The following is a 21,364-nucleotide window of genomic DNA, read 5'->3' on the forward strand; positions in this document are numbered from 1 at the left end:
TCCCCAAGAATTCATATTTTTGGAAGTTCTTTCAATTTCCTCAAAATTATGTTACTTTTAGCATGGAAGCCAATTGCAATTGGTCTAGTCTAACTTCTCTTCCTAGATTTATATTCTTTAGGATTGTTACACATTGTAATATATTGAGGATTATGATATTAGATCCCCAATATAAAAAGTCTTCAGGCTTTAATGAAGAAAACTGTTTTAGAAATCTTTATTGATTTCTTTTTCTGTTCTTATCTGTTCATTGTCTCCTTTCAGTTTCATCCTTTAATTTTCTCAGGATTATGTAACTTAGTTGAAACTTTCATCACCTTTTCCATAAATTCCATTACTTCTCTCTTTTTTAATAGGCAATAATACTTATAATATACTCTATATATAATATTCTCAAGTTTCTTCTAACTTGGCATTGATTTTTGTCTTTGCTTAACAAATCAAGAGTCCAGTTATAAAAGATGGTTTCTTTGGAAATGACTCTTACATGTAGAACCAATCATTGACTATTTATTAGAATGTGATTAGTTCTGTTTTTGTGCTATTTTTCAGTGTTTGTCATGTCTAGAGAATCCCAACTCTTCTTGAAGAAGTATATTATATAATCATGATATAGAGGCAAGAGAATTCTGCATAATATAGAAACGGTTGGCCTCTATCATCATATTCCTGTACCATATTTTCTAATATATTCTTCACCCCCTTTCCCTTTGCTCATCTGTGCAATAATAACCAGAATATGTTAATTTAATTCAGAGAATTATAGTGTTCTGACTTGAATTTCTCTGCCTCAACATCCAAAGATATTGACGCAATCTGAAATTATGAAAGTCTTTTTTTTACAAATGTTTATTAAAATACTTTGATGACCTAGTATTTTGATGGATTGATAACCTATTATCCAATGAAATTGTTCCCCCTTGTTTTGAGACAAACAATAAAATAAAAGCAATATTTCCAATTCTTTTATTTACCTCTTCAAGGAGAGGTATTTTTATTAAAGCTTTTTATTTACAAAACTTATACATAGATAATTTTTCAACATCGATCCTTGCAAAACCTTCTGTTCCAAATTTTTCCCTTCTTCCCACCTCCTCCCCTAGATAGTAGGTAATTCAATACATGTTAAATATGTTGTAATCCAATATATGTATACATTGTTATACATTTTTTTTTTTTGCTGCACAAGAAAAATCGGATAAAAAAAGGAAAACAAAAAACTGAGAAAGAAAATAAAATGCAAGCAAACAACAACAGAAAGAGTGAAAATGCTATGTGGTAGTCCACAGTCCTCTCTCTGGCTGCAGATGGCTCTCTTTATCACTGAATAGTTGCAACTGGTTTGAATCATCTTATTGTTGAAAAAAGCCACGTCCATCAGAATTGACTGTCATATACTCTTGTTCTAGCCATGTATAATGATCTTCTGCTCATTTCACTTAGCATTAGTTCATGTAGGTCTCTCCAAGCCTCTCTGAAATCATCCTGCTGGTTGTTTCTTACAGAATAATATTCCATAACATTCATATACCATAATTTATTCAGCCATTCTCCACTGATGGGCATCCATTCAGTTTCCAGTTTCTAGCCACTGCAAAAAGGGCTGCCACAAACATTTCTGCACATTCTCCCAAGTAGAATTCTTTGTCATTCTCTAATTTAATTATGAATTATTTTATTCAGTTTTCATTTAAAACAAAAATTATAATTTATAAATTATAACAAAAGTTAATTTATAACAAAACTCCCCAAATTTATAACAAAAATCTCAATATTAATATGAGGCAGTTTCTCCAGTAAGACATCCAGTTGTTGGTCACAGGTCAAGAAATTTACATCATATTTACAAAAGGTCTAAAAGCTATATAATTCTTGTCCTCTCTTTTATAGTTCTCCCAGCATCACTGGAAAGAAAGATAGAGATACACAGGGGAAAAGGGCATTTTTGTAGCTTTGTTGTTTGTCTTTTTTTTTAATGTGTTGACAAAGTCAAAAGAATTAATCCACAAGTGGTCAGTTTCCTATGATGAACCTTTTTATCATTAATTAGGTTTGTACTTGAAAATAGAGATTACTCTGTCAACAGAACTATACCCAAAATATTTCCAAAATAGTAGAGCCTTTAGGAGCTTATGTTCTTTGGGTAGAGTGCTACAATCACCCTCATGCTATGATGAGGCACTGGAGTTGGACTTTGTAGAATACAGAGCACAGAACCAAAATGGTTAATAAGGGACTGAAATACAAGATGATTGAGATGCTCAGAGAGTACCTAGTTGTCTTCAATGAATTCAAGTTACCACTCTTGTATGAATTACACTATAGTGTATTGAAAGAAATTGTGAATGTGATTTCCAAGCATCTGTGGATATTCTATTCTTAAAATAATGTACAATGGGAGGAATGCTACTAGAGATAAGCAAATACTATCCTAATTTTTGAAAAAGAAAAAGAAAATTGTCAAAAGAACCCAGGCATCATGATTTCAATTCCAGGCAAAATCTTAGAACATATTAAAGGAATGATTTGTAATTAATTTTTAAAAGGAAATGATAATCATTAAGAATGCCATGCCAGACTAACCTCATTTCCTCTTTTCTATAGCTTTATTCTGTCATAGTCACATATACCTAAATTTCAGCAAGCATTTGACAAAAAGATTCATGATATACCCTATGGACAATACAAAAAAATGTAGGTTATTCAGTGAGATGAATTCAGAAGTGATTGAATGACCAGACAGAGGGATTGTTCATTTATCTATGTACGTCAGCCTAAAGAGAGGTCTCTTGAAGAGTTTTCAGGGATCCATCTTTGAGTCTAATACATTCAACACTTTTGCCAGTGATGTAAAAACTCAAATAGAAACCCTGAAAGCCATTAATTTGCCTAAGAAAAACAAAAATTAATGTTTATTAAACATTTCTTAATTACATTCAAATTTAGTTCAGACTTGGGGAAGGCAGGGTCAAGCTTGATACCTCTGTCTTAAATGAATGTATAGCTGGTATATTTGCAGATAAAATGAAACTATATGTTTCTCTCTATACATAATACATAAATACATATTTTATGTATGCATTTACAGTTATCTATTATGTATGTAGCCACATATTTATAGTTTCATGTAATATGAATAGTTCAGTGCAATTCCATAAATGATGAACATACCATATACATTTAAATTTATATATCTAGATATCTAAATCTAGTTATGTGTTTGTGTGTATATGTTATTATTGTTCAGTCACTTCAATCTTATCCAACTATTTGTGACCCATTTGGGGTTTCCTTGACAGAGATACTGGGTTGGTTTATCATTTCCTTCTTCAGCCCATTTTACAGATGAGGAAACTGAAGCAAACGGGGTTAAGTGACTTGCCCAGGGTGATATGTAAGAGAAAGCGTCTGATTTTAGATTTGAACTTAGGAAGATGAACCTTTCTGGCTTCAAACCTGGCGTTCTTTCCACTGAGCCACTGTTGTTGTTTAGTCATTTTTCAGTTGTGTCTGACTCTGTGACCCATTTGGAGTTTTCTTGGCAAAGATTTTGGAACAATTTTCCATTTCCTTCTCCGACTAGGTTAAGTGACTTGCCCAGGATCGCATACAAATGTCTGAGGCCAGATCTGAATTTAGCCTTGATTTCCTAACCTGGCACTTGTGCATGACAGCACCACCTAATGTCTCTGTATTGCCTTTCAAATAAAATGAGAATTTTCCATCTGGCTTTGAAAGCTTTCAAATTTGGGTGTACTCTGACTCCAGCCTACATTTCTTTTGGTTTTTCCTTTTACTTTCTTTTCATTCTCCATGTTCCCACCAAAATGACCCATTTGCTATTTCATGTTCATGACATTCCACATTCAGGTTCTGTGATTTTTCACAGGGAGACTGGAATACTCACTTTGCTTAGCTCCATATCTTAGAATCACTAGCTTATTTCAAAGCACAACTCAGGTGTGAACTTCTAGAATGCTCTTTTTTCTCCCTCTTGAATTACATTATATCTTCTTTCCCAACATGACGAATGTGGAAATATCTTTAATATGATTATGCATGTATAACCTATATCAGCTTTTTTGCTGATTCATCTCATTGTTGAGGGGGAGAAAGAAAAAAATTGGAAATCAAAATCTTATAAAAGTAAATGTTAAAAACTAAACAAAAAATAATGTTACTTTAAAAAAAGAAAATTATTTTATATTACTTTCTTTATTGTTTTGTACAAACCCCACCTCATTTGATAAACTATAAACCACCTGAAGGCAGAAACAGTTTGATTTTAACCTTTGTGTTCCTCGTATTTAGTACAGTATGTTTATTTTTATATGTGTGTATGTATATAGATAGATAGATATGTATATATATGTGTGTGTGTGTATATATATTATGTGTGTGTACAAACATACACAGAAAAGTGTTTGTTGGATTGAGTTGATTAGTAGCCCCCCTTCTCTAAACCCTATCCCCAGATAGCCAAGTCTTTCATCTCCTTCTCTTTCTATCCTCACCAAGTCCTACTGTGGATTAGTTCTGTCTAGCTTTAAGTCTTACCAGCCCCACAGTCAGGACCCAGGAGCCACATTTTAGCCAAAACCTCTCCTCTGGTATCAAGAACAAATGGCAAATTTTCCAATTGATAAATGGTCAAAGTATATGAACAGACAATTCTCAGACGAAAAAATTGAAACTATTTCTATCCATATGAAAAGATGCTCTGAGTAATTATTAATCAGAGAAATGCAAATTAAGACAACTCTGAGATACCACTACACACCTATCAGACTGGCTAGAAAGACAGGGAAAGATAATGTGGAATATTGGAGGGGATGTGGGAAAACAGGGACACAGTACATTGTTGGTGGAATTGTGAACAGATCCAACCATTCTGGAGAGCAATTTGGAACTATGCTCAAAAAGTTATCAAATTGTGCATACCCTTTGATCCAGTAGTGTTTCTACTGGGCTTATACCCCAAAGAGATCTTTTTTTTTTTTTTTTTTAGCTGAGTAGGAGCATATTTTTTTTTATTTAATAGCCTTTTATTTACAGGATATATATATGGGTAACTTTACAGCATTAACAATTGCCAAACCTCTTGTTCCAATTTTTCACCTCTTACTCCTCACCCTCCCTAGATGGCAGGATGACCAGTAGATGTTAAATATATTAAAATATAACTTAGATACACAATAAGTATACATGACCGAACTGTTATTTTGCTGTACAAAAAGAATCAGACTCTGAATTATTGTACAATTAGCTTGTGAAGGAAATCAAAAATGCAGGTGGGCATAAATATAGGGATTGGGAATTCAATGTAATGGTTTTTAGGCATCTCCCAGAGTTCTTTTTCTGGGCATAGCTAGTTCAGTTCATTACTGCTCCATTAGAAATGATTTGGTTGATCTCGTTGCTGAGGATGGCCTGGTCCATCAGAACTGGTCATCATATAGTATTGTTGTTGAAGTATATAATGATCTCCTGGTCCTGCTCATTTCACTCAGCATCAGTTCGTGTAAGTCTCTCCAGGCCTTTCTGAAATCATCCTGTTGGTCATTTCTTACAGAACCAAAGAGATCTTAAAGAAGGGAAAGGGACCTGTATGTGCAAAAATGTTTGTGGCAGCCTTGTTTGTAGGGGCCAGAAACTGGAAACTGAGTGGATGCCCATCACTTGGAGAATGGCTGAATACATTGTGGTATATGAATATTATGGAATATTATTGTTCTGTAAGAAATGACCAACAGGATGATTTCAGAAAGGCCTGGAGAGACTTACATGAACTGATGCTGAGTGAAATGAGCAGGACCAGGAGATCCTTATATACTTCAACAACAATTCTATATGATGATCAATTCTGATGGATGTAGCCCTCTTCAACAATAAGATGAATCAAATCAGTTCCAACAGAGCAGTAATGAATTGAACCAGCTACACCCAGCGAAAGAACTCTGGGAGATGCCTATGAACCACTACATAGAATTCCCAATCCCTTTATTTTTGTCCGCCTGCATTTTTGATTTCCTTCACAGGCTAATTGTACACTATTTCAGAGTTCGATTCTTTTTGTACACCAAATTATCTGTTTGGACATGTATATTTATATTGTATTTAACTTATACTTTAACATATTTAACATGTATTGCTCAACCTGCCATCTGGGGAAGGGGTGGGGAGGAATGGTGAGGAGGGGAAGAGTTGGAACAAAAGGTTTTGCAGTTGTCAATGCTGAAAAATTACCCATGCATATATCTTATAAATAAAAAACTATAAAAAAAAAAGAACAAATGGCAAGATCTTGGTACCCTCAATTTATTCACTCATGGTCCTCTAGAGGCAGCTGACCTTAGAACCATGTTCTTACTCTCTTCTTGATGCTCCAGTCAAGCCTCCATAACAATTAATTCTACAGGGTCTGGGCAAGACACTGAACATACAGGCCTTTGGGCCTGACACATACTTGTTTCTTAGCCATGTGCCTTTGGAGAGCCACCAACATGGAAATGCTGCCCCATGCCTGGACAGGATTTCTTGTTGTGTGACATAAAAGACTAATATTATTCCTAAGCCACATGCTGCAAGAAACCAAACTTGGTTGGATGCTCTTTCTTAAGCTCCTGGGGTCTGAAGGAAGCTGCCGGGTCTGGTTTGATTCCATAAGAGAAGTTTTTTTTTCTAAATCTTTACAAATAGTCCTCTTGCTGTTAGGGAGTGAGCAGCGTACATCATCATCATATCTTTGGCAGCCAGAATTTCTGGGGCATGGTCCTAATTAAAGCCCTTAGTCGCAAAGCTTCTGGAGACCTTCTTTTGATATTTAGAAACATTAAGGTAAAAGGCAATGATGGAGAGGAGGAGGTCAGGCTACAGAGGATGGAGGGGACATTGCTTTCTCTGAGATCACCAGTGTCCCAATGGGACAAATCATCCTTCCCATTTACAAAAAAGAAAAAAAAGCAGCAATAGCAAAAGCGATCAGGCTTACAAAACAGAAGCCACAGCTTAACTAGAAAGAAAAGGGGGAAAAATGAATAAGAGCTGATGACTTCACAGAGGTAATTCAAGAAAAGGGAAATGCTATGCCCTTACTGAGCATGCTAACAGACCTTGGCCCAGCAGGCTATAGCCATCAATGAACTAACCTTTTCCTAAGGCTTAGTTTCCCTGCTGGGCAGGAATTCAGCATTCAGACAGGGTTCTCTGTGAAGGCCATCTTGCTGCTGGCAGCCAGCCCATCCATTCATAAAATGAGTCCCTTTGTGATAAGAGCCAGGTTGAGAAAAGGATGCAATGTGTGAGCAGGAAGCTGGGCTGGATTCTGGGTACATTCCAAGGAAAAGTACAGCATGACAGTCATTATGAATCTATATATCCATGCATGTCCTTTAGCCTAATTGATGTGATACTCACAAAGTGTGGAAATCCTATTCCTGTAAATCCATTCTCATTTTTAAGACACTAGGGAAGCTGGCCACTTCAAGGAACTCTGTAATAAAACTTTTTGTAGGGGGAATAATCACCTCTGAGTCTATCTCTTGTGGAATCAAATAGTAAGTGTTTTCTGAAGGCCTAAGATGCATTATCAACTGTACTAATCCCTCTGTGATCTTGAATTTGGCTCCCCCTGTTCTTGGAAATCCTTCATAGTGAGCCATGAGAAAAAAAGGAAGAAAACCCTTTCCCTTCTTTCTTTGTCTAAGAAAGATGAGGAGAAGCTCCAGCTGGAGTGAATCTTTGTGTTGCTACCAGAGAGCATCAGACAGTTGGTCTCTTTCTGACTAACCATACTCTTCTATTCATTCAGAGACAGTCAGGAATCTGTCAGTCATGACTGACTCTTCATGACCCCATTTTGGATTTTTCCTGACAAAGATATTGGAGTGGTTTCTCATTTCCTTCTCTAGCTCATTTTATGGATGAGGAAACTGAGGCAAACAGAGTTAACTAATTTGTTCAAGGTTACACAGTTAGTAAGTGTGTGAGAAGGTGTGTGAGAAGTGTGAATTGAGGAAGATGAATCTTCCTAACTTCTGGCCCACCACTCTAGCCACTGCATTTTCTAGCTTCCCTTCACTATTTATGCCATCCCTTATAAAGCTAACGTTCATCCGATCTGCTTAGCTAGTTTCTAGTATTTAGTAAATGCATAGCAAATGCTTAATGATTTAATGAAAAGGGAAGATATAATTCACAACCATGAAAAGGGGAAGATTTCTAGACCAAAGGATAACAATGATTATAAAATATAAATTGGATTACATTGATTACATAACATTGAAAAATTTTTGCACTAATGAAATTACTCAATTAGAATTAGAAAGAAAAATTAACAGAAAGAATTGGCCTTTTTTTTTTTAAAACAAAAGTGTGATGTTTAGGGATATTAATACATATAGATAAGCTATTTTTAAATAGAGAAATATTTTAAAGGATACAAACAGAAAACTTTCAAAAGAAGGGATGCAAGCTTTCAACAACTATATGAAGGGCTTCTATTTGGAATTGGAAGGAGTGAATTGTGAAGCAAAGATGGTGGGTTGTGATAGGAACCACAAAAAAGATAATTATTGGTGAAGCTTTTGTAAAAAAAAAACACACATAAAAGGGAGCACAAACAAGTAGTACAATTGTGATACTAAAATTAAGTAAAATCAACAATTATTTAATAAATAATAGCAATAAATAATAAATGCTTGCTATTGATATTATATTTCATATACACTTTAAAAATAAACCATAATAATGTTTATTTCATATATAACTCTATTTTCTATTCTTTGTATATTAAGATTAAGTTCATAATTTAAAAAAGAAAAGAAAGGGGAGCCAAGATGGTGGAGTAAAGGCAACCTCTCCCCCAACCACTCCAAATTTCTTTAAATAATGATTCTAAACAGATTCTAGAGCATCAGAACACCCAGAAATATGAAGTCAAACATTTTCCAGCTGAAGACAACTTAGAAGACTAGCAGGAAAGATCTGTGGCACCAGGGTGGAGTCTAGTGTGCAATCTCAATGCTATGCTAGTGCATCCCCAGCCCTGGCCCCAGACCTAGACCCATCCTGGGCCCCATATTACCAAAGGAGGAATCAGCCTAGGGAACTCTGAATCAGTGACCTGATCAGTGACAGTGACAGAAGTGGATTCCAGACACCTCAGCTCAGAGACAACAAAGAGGACTTGGAAGATCAGCAGAAAAAGTTTGTCAGTAGGATGAAAAGACTTTGAAAAACCAGCAGGCCAAGAATAGGCATGGGCAATGGTCACAGTAGCAGCTTCCTGAAATCTCACCTCATAAGAGGGCTCTTTACTAGCATCAGAGAAAGACTCTGTTGCTTTAGCACACTAGATCTTATCGTGGGATGGGGACACTCCTAACTGTTCCAGGACAGAAAAGAGTGTTTGTCCCTAGAAGGATCTCTAAAAATAACTACACAAAAACAAAATGCTCATTGAAGCTTGGGATAGTGCACCCTTCACCCTGGAAGCACAGCTCAACTTTAGCAAAGAGTTAAAAGTGGAATAATGGAGAAAATGAGAAGTTAAAAGTGGAATAATGGAGAAAATGAGAAGACAACAGAAAAAGCTTCTGACCACAGAAAGTTACTATGGTGACAAGGAAGATCAAAATACACACTTCTTCTAAGATAACAAAGTCAAAGCTCCTACATCCAAAGCCTCTAAGAAAAACAAGAATTGGTCTCAGGCTATGGAAGAGCTCAAAAGGGATTTTGAAAATCAAGAAGAAAATCAAGAGTTGTGCAAAAGGAAATAGAAAAAGCTAATGAAAAGAAGAATGTCTTAAAAAGCAAAATTGGTCAAATGGAACAAAGGTCACAAAAGCTCACTGAAGAAGATAAATGCTTAAAAATTAGAATTAAACAATTAGAAGGTAATGAATTTATGAGAAATCAAAATACAATAAAGCAAAACCAAAAATGAAAATATAGAAAAAAAAAATGAAATATCTCATTGGAAAAACAACTGACCTGGAAAATAGATTCAGGATGATAATTTTAAAATAATTGGTCTACCTGAAAGTCATGATAAAAACCAACCAATAAAACAAACAAACAAAAAAGCCTGGACAAAAGAAAAGTGAAATAATTAGCTTTCTAATTGATAAAATTCTGAAAAGAGTGCTTAGAAACTATGGGGGAATAAAGCTAACAAACAAGCAAACAAAAATCCTAGGACACAAATAGTGAGAAAAAAGTTTCCTGATTACATATTCAGTTCTATACACAATTACAATGTTCAAGGCTTTCAATCTGGGTATAAATAGACACAAATATAAAGGTCATTGCCTTCAAAGGATTTATACTCTAATACATGTAAACTATAAAGCAAAAAATATTTAAATATATTGAGTCACCTTTGCTTGGTAAAAGCTAATTTTATTAATAAGATTTATTAATAAGTTATAGCTAGGTTTTATAGTAATTTGAATTACATTGCTTTTATTTTTATGATTTTTAAAATCTTTTATTCTAATTGGAATCTTTCATTTTTATTTTAGTTAGAAGTTGAAAATTCTATGTACTCTTTTAATAAAATTTATATTTTATTTATGTAACCAGAATGTCTTAAACCACATGTATAGGATTCTTCTCATTAGAGGAGATTGATTCCTCCTGAATGAGAAAAGAACTGGAAAGAAGAGAAATCCTGATCTTCTAGTTTCCAGTTTTGAAAGAGAAGTTAGACAATTCCAGAATCTCTTCCAGTTCCTAAAGGGAGAGGGAGACTTTGGGGAAAAACTGACCTGAAAGGAGCCAGAATTTCAATCATTTACCTATACTAGAGACTTTGGACCATTTTGCCTTTAATAAGATCTGAAACTCTTTCCTTAGTGTATTTTCTGATATGTCTTCTCATAAGTATACTTTCTTTTGCTATTGATTTGCCTCTTATTGGAGAGTGAAATACCAAATTCTCCCAACACCTTCCTTTATAGAGGGCCAGAAACTGGACTTTTATCTCACTTCACTTTGCATGTAGCATTCAGCTTCCTTTCAACTCCACAGCATAAGCAACCCCTTATGCCAGGTGTTTACACACACACACACACACACACACACACACACACACACACATACTCCTTTTCTTGCTTTCTTTTGTATGTTACCTCATCCCATTGTATCCCTAGTACTTAGCATAGTGCTAGACACATAGTAGGTGCTTAATAAATGTTTGTTGGATTGGATTGATTTATTTTCTACTTTCTAGGTGTATTCATATGAAAGTGGTATCTAGTGGGAAGGAAGTCAAGTCATGGTATCTTGGAGCTATTAAGGGAAGGCATGATTTGAACCTAAAGTTACTTTCTCTCAACGATTTAAGGGAGCAGATAGGTATAATTCTGTCCTAATATCTCATCCATCTAAGGAGAGCAAAATGACCAATCCTGAGTGCCAAACTTTTGCTTCCCTCCTGGAAGGAATCAAAATCATGTTTGGAAGAGGAAGAGACTCTAGAAATATCTTCCCTTTGAGTCACATGTGGACACACATAAACTCCATACAGTGTGCAAAACTGTATGGCAAAACAAAACAGACCACACAAACACATGCAGAGGCATGGCACATGCACACACACACACATATACACACACACACACGTACACCATACAAAATAAACAAGTGGGTAAGCATGCCCTCTATACTTTCTTCTCTCAGAAATTCACACCTACATAATCCCAAATAATAGGTTGCTATTCAAAATAAGCAGCTATTTGCCTTTTGGTAGGTAGCCAAAGCATAAGCAATTTAGAGACACTGAAAAGCCTTTACAGTAATGACTAAAATGCCCAAACATTTTGACCCAGAGAGTTCACTGATAGACATATACATTAAGGAGATAAATAACAAAAACAAAAAAATATCCTATGTATGCAGCAAAGTATTTATAACATAATTTTTGTAGTAGTATAAACTATAACGAAGATGCTCATTGATTGGGAAATGGCTAAAAAAATTGTGGTAGATGAATATAATAGACATTGTACAGTAAGACATGATGAGTATGAAAACTACAGAGGAACACTGGAAGTCTTATGAATTGAAGCAAAGTCAAGTGAGCAGAGCCAGGAAAAGATATTTACAAGAATGAAAATAATGTAATTGCAAATAACAAAACAATTGAAACAATGTTCTGAAATGATACTAAGCTTGGTACCCCAAAAAAGTTATTAGAAGAAGGCACTTCCCTCCACTTTTTGGCAGACTATGAATGTGGAATATTGAACATAGAATCAAACTTTTTTTTGAGATGGTATTTGGGAAAATTTCTTTTCTTTTTAATTTTTGTTATCAGATGACTCTGGTAGGGGAGAGGAAGGGATAAAATGGCAAATCTAGGTAATAAAAGAGCAAAAGATCCAGTGAAATTATTTTTGAAAAGAAAAGACTTTTAAAAGATTTATCTTGGAAACTCAAACATTCTCTGTGATAGAGAACATCATAGAAGTATTATCATTTTAGTAGAATGAAATCTTCTTAAAGAAAGTGACTCATTTCTTTGTTTTTTCCTATTTCTAGTGCCTTGCACACTGTATGCATTTGTTTGTTGAATTATTTAATTGGATTAGCATTATTACTATTATAGTTTGAGTCTACTATCCTAAACAATGGAAATTAAGCAATGCAGACAATATGGATTTAAAATGAATTGAGAAAAGTAAAAATCCTCCTACTTTTGGAAAATATGTAGTTTTCACATGTTCTCCAGATGTTATCTCCTTGAATATTCTTTATTAAGATAACAAGTAAGGGAGTCTCTGAGACCAAAAAAAAAAAAAAAAATTCTTCAGGAAATCTAGAAATTCTTTTCTATAGCTGAATAGAATCCATTATATGTCCAAGATCGTTTACCATTCCCTACTTTATTCAATATATAATAATAATAAATCATAACAATATCACTTTAGCAAGAACAAAAAACTTTCTCATGTAGTAAGATCTTTGGTATATACTCAGATCCCAAGTATATACTTGGGAGTCAGGACCTGCTTCTAGAAGGACTGTCTCTGACTCTGTTTCTATCTCTATCTCTGTCGGTCTGTTTGCCTATCTGTCTCTCATTCTCTCTTTCATCACACTACCATCACCACTGCCACTGCCACCCTGAGTGGTATCAAAAAATATCATACAGTAATGGGAAAAGGGCCTAAGACACCATCCCTTTTGTCTTTTGATCTTATGCTTCCCAAAATGGGCTTGGGGTTTTGGTTTTATTTCATTTGTCCTTTTTTACTTCTAGGTGAAGGGAGCAGAAGTCATAGGAATCTTGAAGTCAGTGTTCCTTGTTGGATGCTATAATCTGAACAGCAGAGAAATCTTGAGAAGCTATGGTCTCAGGGAAATAAACCCAGAGGCTTTGAATTTGGAATTTTGTAGATCTAATAACCCTTAAAATATGAATCTAATCCTTCTCTCCCCAGAGACTGAGATTAGGCCCCTGATATTTGTTTATAGATATATGTGTATGTGTGTGTATGTGTGTGTGTGTGTGTGTGTGTGTGTGTGTGTGTGCTATACTTCTGAAATAAATATTCCTTTCTAAAAGCTAATTCATTACATAGTTAAATGGAACAGTGTTGCTAGGACCCCTAAAATTAGGAAAATAAAATTGGTAGGAGCTTGAGCCAGTCGAAGAGAGGAAAGACATTCTCTAGCTCCCTAAAGGTACTGGAAAAACCTGAGGAAGTGGGTGGAAATTTACTGGTCTCTTGGCAGTGTGAGGCCACATCAGTCACTGTATACTCTGTAAATAACTCTGTAAAATCTGTGCAAATATTATAATCCCTCTGATAGAGATGAGGAAGTTGAGACCTAAAGAGATCACAGAGCTAGTGAGCTTAAAAATCAAGATTTCAAGTCAGGTCTTCAAATGATAAGATTAATGCTCCATCCACTTTACCAAACTCTATCACTACATGATACCATTAGCATTCTCCAGTGATGAGGGAAAGAACTGAGTTGAATTACAATTAACTACAATGTCCATCGTTTTGACATCTATGTTTTTTCTCAAGCTCCTCAATCTAAAACCTATCCCACCTTTACTTCACTTCTTCATTCTCTGGTTTATGACATCCAACAAAACGGTTTACATGGATATATTCAGTCATGTCAAGTTGAAAGCTAAAGTTAAATTCAGGATATTACATGACTGATTAAAAAACATTTGCAACCAAAGTTGAACCAAAACAAAATTTCATAGTAAAGATAATGAAAGTGGTGGTAAGAAAAGATATTGGAAAGGGAGGGAGAAAGCACTGACCTCATTTCAAGAAGAAAACCTGTTAGAAGGGAAGAAAGTGCCAGTGGGGAGTCATTTGTAAAGAGAGTCTCAGAATTTAAGGATTGTGTCAGACAGAGACTTGAAATCATATTGATCCCTCTGTGCCCAGGGGAAAGCTTGCAAAGGAAAAAAGGTGGAGGGGCAGTTCCATGTATCAAAAGTACTGAAAAATACTGACTCAGTCATTGGGATAGTGTTTGACAGTGAAAAATTTGGTGGTGAAATGCTTTGAGTTGGGATTCAAAGAAGGGAAATCAAAGGTCAAATAGTGACAGGATATCAGTCCAGACCACCAGCACTGGCAAGAAGGGCAAGGGAAGAATTCTCAACTCAAGCGCAAAGTATTTGAAGTTTCATGGAAGCACAGTTTTAATGAAGGCCAGACACATCCAAGCCAGCTAGACTACTTGTCAGTTTCCTGAGGAGGAAGACAATAGCTGCTCATTCTCACCCTTTGTCAAATTACTATTCCTCAAAAGAAGTATAGGCTACCCCCACAGGCCATCAGTTAAAGGCTGATTGCTCCCCATGATGAGTGTAACCATATATTAGAACTTATTATATATTGTTAGTAGTCCACTTGAAAAAAAAACTATTTCTAAATCATTATTGAATAGAGATTCTGCAAGTGTTTATTGTGTCTACCATATGCAAAGCCTTGCCCCGGATGCTTAAGATACAAAGACAAAATGAAAAAAGACAAAAAAAAAAAATGGGACTCTCTTCTAATAGAGTTTGTATTCTAAAGGTGGGGGATGGGGAGGAATATGATATTTCAGACAAAAATTGAGGAAGAGAATGGTAACAATTAAAGGATATGAAATTCCCAAATTATGGAAATGGGAAGGACATTAAACCCAATTGATACCCCACCACAATGAAGACTATTTGTTTTGTTTGTTTTTCCCATTTCTTGAATTTCTCTGGGAGTTATTACTAGGGAATTGCTCAAGTTCTAATCACCCATCTCATCTTTTCTACCACTAGTAATAGGGAAACAGTGTAGGGTAATCTGAATAACCTCCTTCATTGGGGAATGAGACCAAGCCCAGATGCTTGAGAGGGAGAGAGGGCATCAGATTTTGAATACAGTCTTTCTGACGCTGGTGTCAGTAACTGAGACACATTTGGCTTTGAAAAAGGAAATATGTTCTTAATTCTTAGGCAAATTTTTTGTGAGGCCGGAGGGAGAAAGTAAGGCATGAGAGAGGAATCCAAAGCCAGAAGTCCCTCAGCTAGCACTGCAGTAGAGTTACATGACAACAAGATGTTTTTTTTTTTTTTTCTATTCGACCTGTCCATAAAACATTTTTGTGTTTTTTGCATTATGTAGTTGAAATGTGATGTGATCATACATTAATTTAGAAAACTCCCTAGATTTCAGGGGTGATAGAAAAGTATCCTGGACCTTTGATGTCATCTAAAAGCTTTTTAGAGAAGTACTGTAGTCATAATATAGTATGTTTAGTAATATATAATAATAATAATAATATTACAACTATAATACTTCTCTCAGGATGAGCTCTCACCCAAAATCAATCATAAAGATTGATTCAACTTTGATACTCAACATCTTATCATTTCTCCCCTCTGACTGTACTAGAGGGCAGATCAGTAAATTCCTTCCAATGTCTTTCTCTATAAAGGGCTTAGAATTCTCTAGATAATCCCATTTCTCATCAGTTCTGCTTTACTTCTACTCCATAAACATCAGGGTTTGGCAAGTCAACCCCCTTACCTTCAGCGTCCTTTTAGGTAATATCCTCCCTAGTCCCACTTGATTGTAAACTCCTTGAGGACAGGAATTGCTTTCTTTTTCTGATTTCTATCCTTACCATCTAGTACAGGGTATGGCACAGACTAAATGTTTAATAAATATTTATGAATCCCAACTATGCTACCTACCCTTGTGAGTTTGGGCGACTTATTTAACCTCACATTCCTCAGCTGTACAGTTTTGATTCCGTATTTCTCAAACCTGGTGAGGCAGGGTAAAGAACACAGGAATGAATCAAATGACCAAGGTTTAAATCCCTTATGTACAATTTTCTATTGCTTGGTTTCCAACGTGCCACTTATTTTCTCTGGACCTTCATTTCCCCAGCTATAAAATGAGAGAATGGAATCAAAAAGTCTTTATAATTCTTTCAGCTCCAATATTCTAGCATCTCTCTCTCTCTCTCTCTCACACACACACACACACACACACACATGCCCAGGAAACAAAGAATTCCCACAATTGAAAGGCTATGAGATACATGTTAAATAAGCCACTTACTGGAAAGCTTGATAAAATGGGAGAGAGGATTAATAAATAAGGAATATCTCATTATAATAAAGATCTCGTGTTTAAACTATGGACAATATAATGGTCCCTAGGGTCCCTATGATTTTCTATGGTTTAGGAAATTTACTTTAGGAGAAAAATTATGTATCTAGTTATAATCACTCTGAGCCGCCCATTGAGAATTTTCTTAACATTCAGGTAGCATTTACCTCTCTGACATAATTTATATACATATACATACAGGGATATATACATATCCTTGACCTCTTTATGGTTGAGGCAAGATTTGGCACAATGGAAACATAAGTAAAGAATTTGCCAATTATCTTACTGTGTCTATTGATAGACCAGCACTGGCAAGGAATATTGGAAAAGAATAGACCTTTTTCTTGGAATTTCTCTCAGAAACTCCTTGAGTTGATTGGTATTATGGTGGAAACAACCTGTTTCTGCTGTGAAATTCCTGTAGGATTCATGGATCTCCTCGTTATCCCCCTTCTCTTTCTCCTTTCACTGCTCTCCCCAGGGTTCTCTATTCTTTCTAAATCAGATCTGCCTGACTCTATTCCTTCATTTCCATTTCCAAATCCTCAAAATCTCTACCTAGTTCTCAGATATTTAATCTATTTTATACCAGTTCTTCAGGGGAAAATGGAATAAGCATTTATATGAAGACTATTATGTGTCAGGCACTGGGCTAAGCACTTTATAAATATCTCATTTGATCTGCACAATCATCCTGGGAGATTTTTATTAATCTCATTTTTCATATAAGGAAATTGAGGTAATAGTAGTTAAATGACTTGTCATTTATTTTTTGTACTCAGAACTTTATTTAACTATCAACTTCCCAACAGGAGTAGATAAGCCCGATACCTTCCTTATCCTTTCTTGTACTTATATGAATGTCTTACCTTTTTTTTTTATTTAATAGCCTTTTATTTACAGGATATATGCATGGGTAACTTTACAGCATTAACAATTGCCAAACCTCTTGTTCCAATTTTTTACCTCTTACCCCCCCACCCCCTCCCCTAGATGGCAGGATGACCAGTAGATGTTAAATATATTAAAATATAAATTAGATACACAATAAGTATACATGACCAAAACGTTATTTTGCTGTACAAAAAGAATCAGACTCTGAAATATTGTACAATTAGCTTGTGAAGGAAATCAAAAATGCAGGTGTGCATAAATATAGGGATTGGGAATTCAATGTAATGGTTTTTAGGCATCTCCCAGAGTTCTTTCTCTGGGCATAGCTGGTTCAGTTCATTACTGCTCCATTGGAAATGATTTGGTTGATCTCGTTGCTGAGGATGGCCTGGTCCATCAGAACTGGTCATCATATAGTATTGTTGTTGAAGTATATAATGATCTCCTGGTCCTGCTCATTTCACTCAGCATCAGTTCGTGTAAGTCTCTAGGCCTTTCTGAAATCATCCTGTTGGTCATTTCTTACAGAACAGTAATATTCCATAATATTCATATACCACAATTTATTCAGCCATTCTCCAACTGATGGATATCCATTCAGTTTCCAGTGAATGTCTTACCTTTTAATAGTGAGACAGGAGAACATATATGAGTTTTTTTCAGGATAAATTTTTTGTTTCTATGTTCATTTGTCCTCTTGGAACAATTTCCTTTATGGGACAGGATTCATCAGAGCTAAAGTAATATTTTTCTTGAGTTATAATCCTTTTAAAAAATTTCTTGATTTTATTTTTTATTTATTTTTAACATACACATTGCCTTATGAATCATGTTGGGAGAGAAAAATCAGAACAAAAAGGAAAAACCAGGGGAGACATTTTTAAAAAGCAGGAAAAAAAAGTGACAGCATGAAGTTGGGCCTTGAGCAATTGGTTGAATTGATTTTTAATTAATTTTATTTTTTTAGTTCAAATTTAACATTAAAGGGGAGCATTTCTTCAAGCACAAAAAAAGGAAAATGTTATACTTGTATGCTGATCAATGTTCAACAACCAGTTCTCGGAAGGAAAAAAACACACAATTTACATAATACTTGATAACTTCATTCTTCATTATCAACTTTCTATCCAATACTTTCTTAAATCTAAACAATCAACAAAAAATAAATCAATTTCTGAGACAGTTAAGCCTGGATGCCCTCCTTAAATGTAGAATCTGGGGAAGCTCTCCATGGTTTCCATTCTCCAATCAAGGGAAAGAGGAGTGAGGAGCTAAGAGTGGGGAGTGTCTAAGTTAATGTTATCTTATAGGATCTTGGGAATGGATTGGCATTTGTTCCTTTTTTTCCCTTTGCTACTATATATATTTAAATTATATATATATATATATATATATATATATAATTGTCATATTTGATGGCTATAGACCAAATATCAGTATTCTAAGGAATAGAGAGAGAGAGGAGGAAGAAACTGTCAAAAAAAAAAAAAAGAAGGAAAGGAAAGGAAAGGAAAAGAAAAGAAATAGAAAAGACATAGAAGTGGTAACCAACAACGTAAGAAGAGGAAATCATCATATTGTAATGTAGTATCAGTGAAGCTGAAGAAGGAAAGAATTTCAAAGGGTTCAAAGGGGACCTGATTTGTGTCATCAAATGCAGGCAAAAGGTGGCACATTGAAAAAAAATCATTAGATGCAGTGATTAAGAAATAACCTTTGAAAGCATAGTTTCAATTGAGGGATGAGTAAAGGCAGCAAAAAGACCACAAGAGTTTAAGGAGTGAGTAGGTAGAAGTAAAGGTAGCAAATATAAGGTACTTTTTCTTATTTATTGTTTGTTTGGAAAGGCTACTGCTGCTGTTTTGAAAAATTCCACTGAGAAAAGAAAAGATGGAGGATGATTATATGAGAGGGTAATAGGCTATATTTTTAAGATAGGGGATCCAACTGTGATGGACTTGGCTCTTCTCAACAATGCAGTGATTCAAAGGAAATTTCAATAGGCTTGGGTTGGAAAATGTCATCTACATCCAGAGAGAGAACTATGGAGAATCAATGTGATTCAAAGAATAGTATTATTCACCTTTTGTTGCTGTTGTTGTTTTTTATTTGTTTTTTTTTCCTTCTTATAGTTTTTTCCCCTTTGAACTGTTTTTTCTTGCACAACATGACAAATATGGAAATATGCTTAAAAGAATTGCACACATTTAATCTATATCATATTATTTGCTGTCTTGGGGAGGAGGGAGGTAAGGAAAGAAGAGGGAAAATTTGATACAAAGTCTTACAAAAATGAATATTTAAAACTATCTTTACATGTATTAGAAAAATAAAATACTATTGAAAATTTAAGATAGAGTATTCCTATATATGTTTATAGACAGAAGAGAAGGAGGCAATGGAGAGGAGAGAGATCAAGGATGCAAAAGAGAAAGGAGAAAACAAATTAACAGAAGGTTCTAGGAGAGATAGAGCAAAACCTTAAGTGGTTTTACATGTACCATCATGTAAAATGTTGCCATATTATTAATTTTGTATAAGAAGACAGAAAGAAAAAAAGAAAGAGAAAGAAAAGAAGGAAGGTAGGAAGGAAAGTAGGAAAGAAGGTAGGAAGGAAGGTAGGAAGAAAGGAAGGAAGGAAGGAAAGAAGGAAGGAAGGAAGGAAGGAAGGAAGGAAGGAAGGAAGGAAGGAAGGAAGGAAGGAAGGAAGGAAAGAAGGAAGGAAGGAAGGAAGGAAGGAAGGAAGGAAGGAAGGAAGGAAGGAAGGAAGGAAGGAAGGGAAAAGGTATACCTTGGCCAAAATGAGAGACAGTATTTTCTCTGACACAAGAGTAAGGAAGATCAGGTGATGAAGATAAGAGGGAAAAAATGCAGAACTGAAAAAGACAGTAATAGAGGGAGTTCATTCAATTGACCCTGATTACCTCAGTATAACTTAGTAAGGAGCAAAGGTCTATACATAGCCATTTGTGCTACTTAAGTTCCCTTTGCACCATAAACGACGCCATTTGGTGCTATGTGCCTAGAAACCCACTCAAAAGCATTTTTGCAGCAATTGAGACACTCCAACCATAAGGTCACATCCCCCAAAGAGTGACATAATGTTAAAAATTGGTCAGATGATTTTTGTAATGCTTTGTAAAGTTTACTTTATAGTGAGGGTGCTGAGAGCAAACTTTCACTGAAAAATGATTTCTAGAGCCCAAGAGAAAAATTCTCATTACTGGCACAAATATGCACATGCCTCATTTGTATAAATGTTCATTTCCACAGGAGTCTACTTCTTAAGGCAGAGGAATGGAGAACTTTATTACTTAAGTCATGGTAGTATGAGAATATTAATGGCACACACTTTTCTCTGTTGTTGTTGGCTTTTTTTTTAAATACATAGAATAGATCATCTTCTCTTCCCCTGCAATCCTTGAACTCTTTCCTCTTTGAGAAATCATAGAACCAAAACAATTACACTAAGAAAAATAAATGTCTATCTGAGGCACAGAAGAAGGAAGGGAAAGCGTCCTGTTGTTGTAGTCTGAAATGTCTGTCACTTGAATCTTTTGTTTTTAGGAAATAGAACAATCTTTTATTTTCTAAGAAGTTTTTTTTTCTAACAGTTGATCTAATTCTAGAATCAAATTTATTGTTTTTCAAATTTTAATAATGTTTAATTTTTAATATTTATTTTATTTTTAATTTTAACTTCCACCTTCCTTGAGATGGTAAGCAATTTGATATACATGTGCCATCATGTAAAACATTACTATATTATTTATTTTGTATAAGAAGATAGAAAGAAAAGAAAGAGAAAGAAAGAAAAAGGAAGGAAG

Source organism: Sarcophilus harrisii, chromosome 5 (assembly GCF_902635505.1).
Source record: "Sarcophilus harrisii chromosome 5, mSarHar1.11, whole genome shotgun sequence".
In the NCBI taxonomy this organism is placed as follows: domain Eukaryota; kingdom Metazoa; phylum Chordata; class Mammalia; order Dasyuromorphia; family Dasyuridae; genus Sarcophilus; species Sarcophilus harrisii.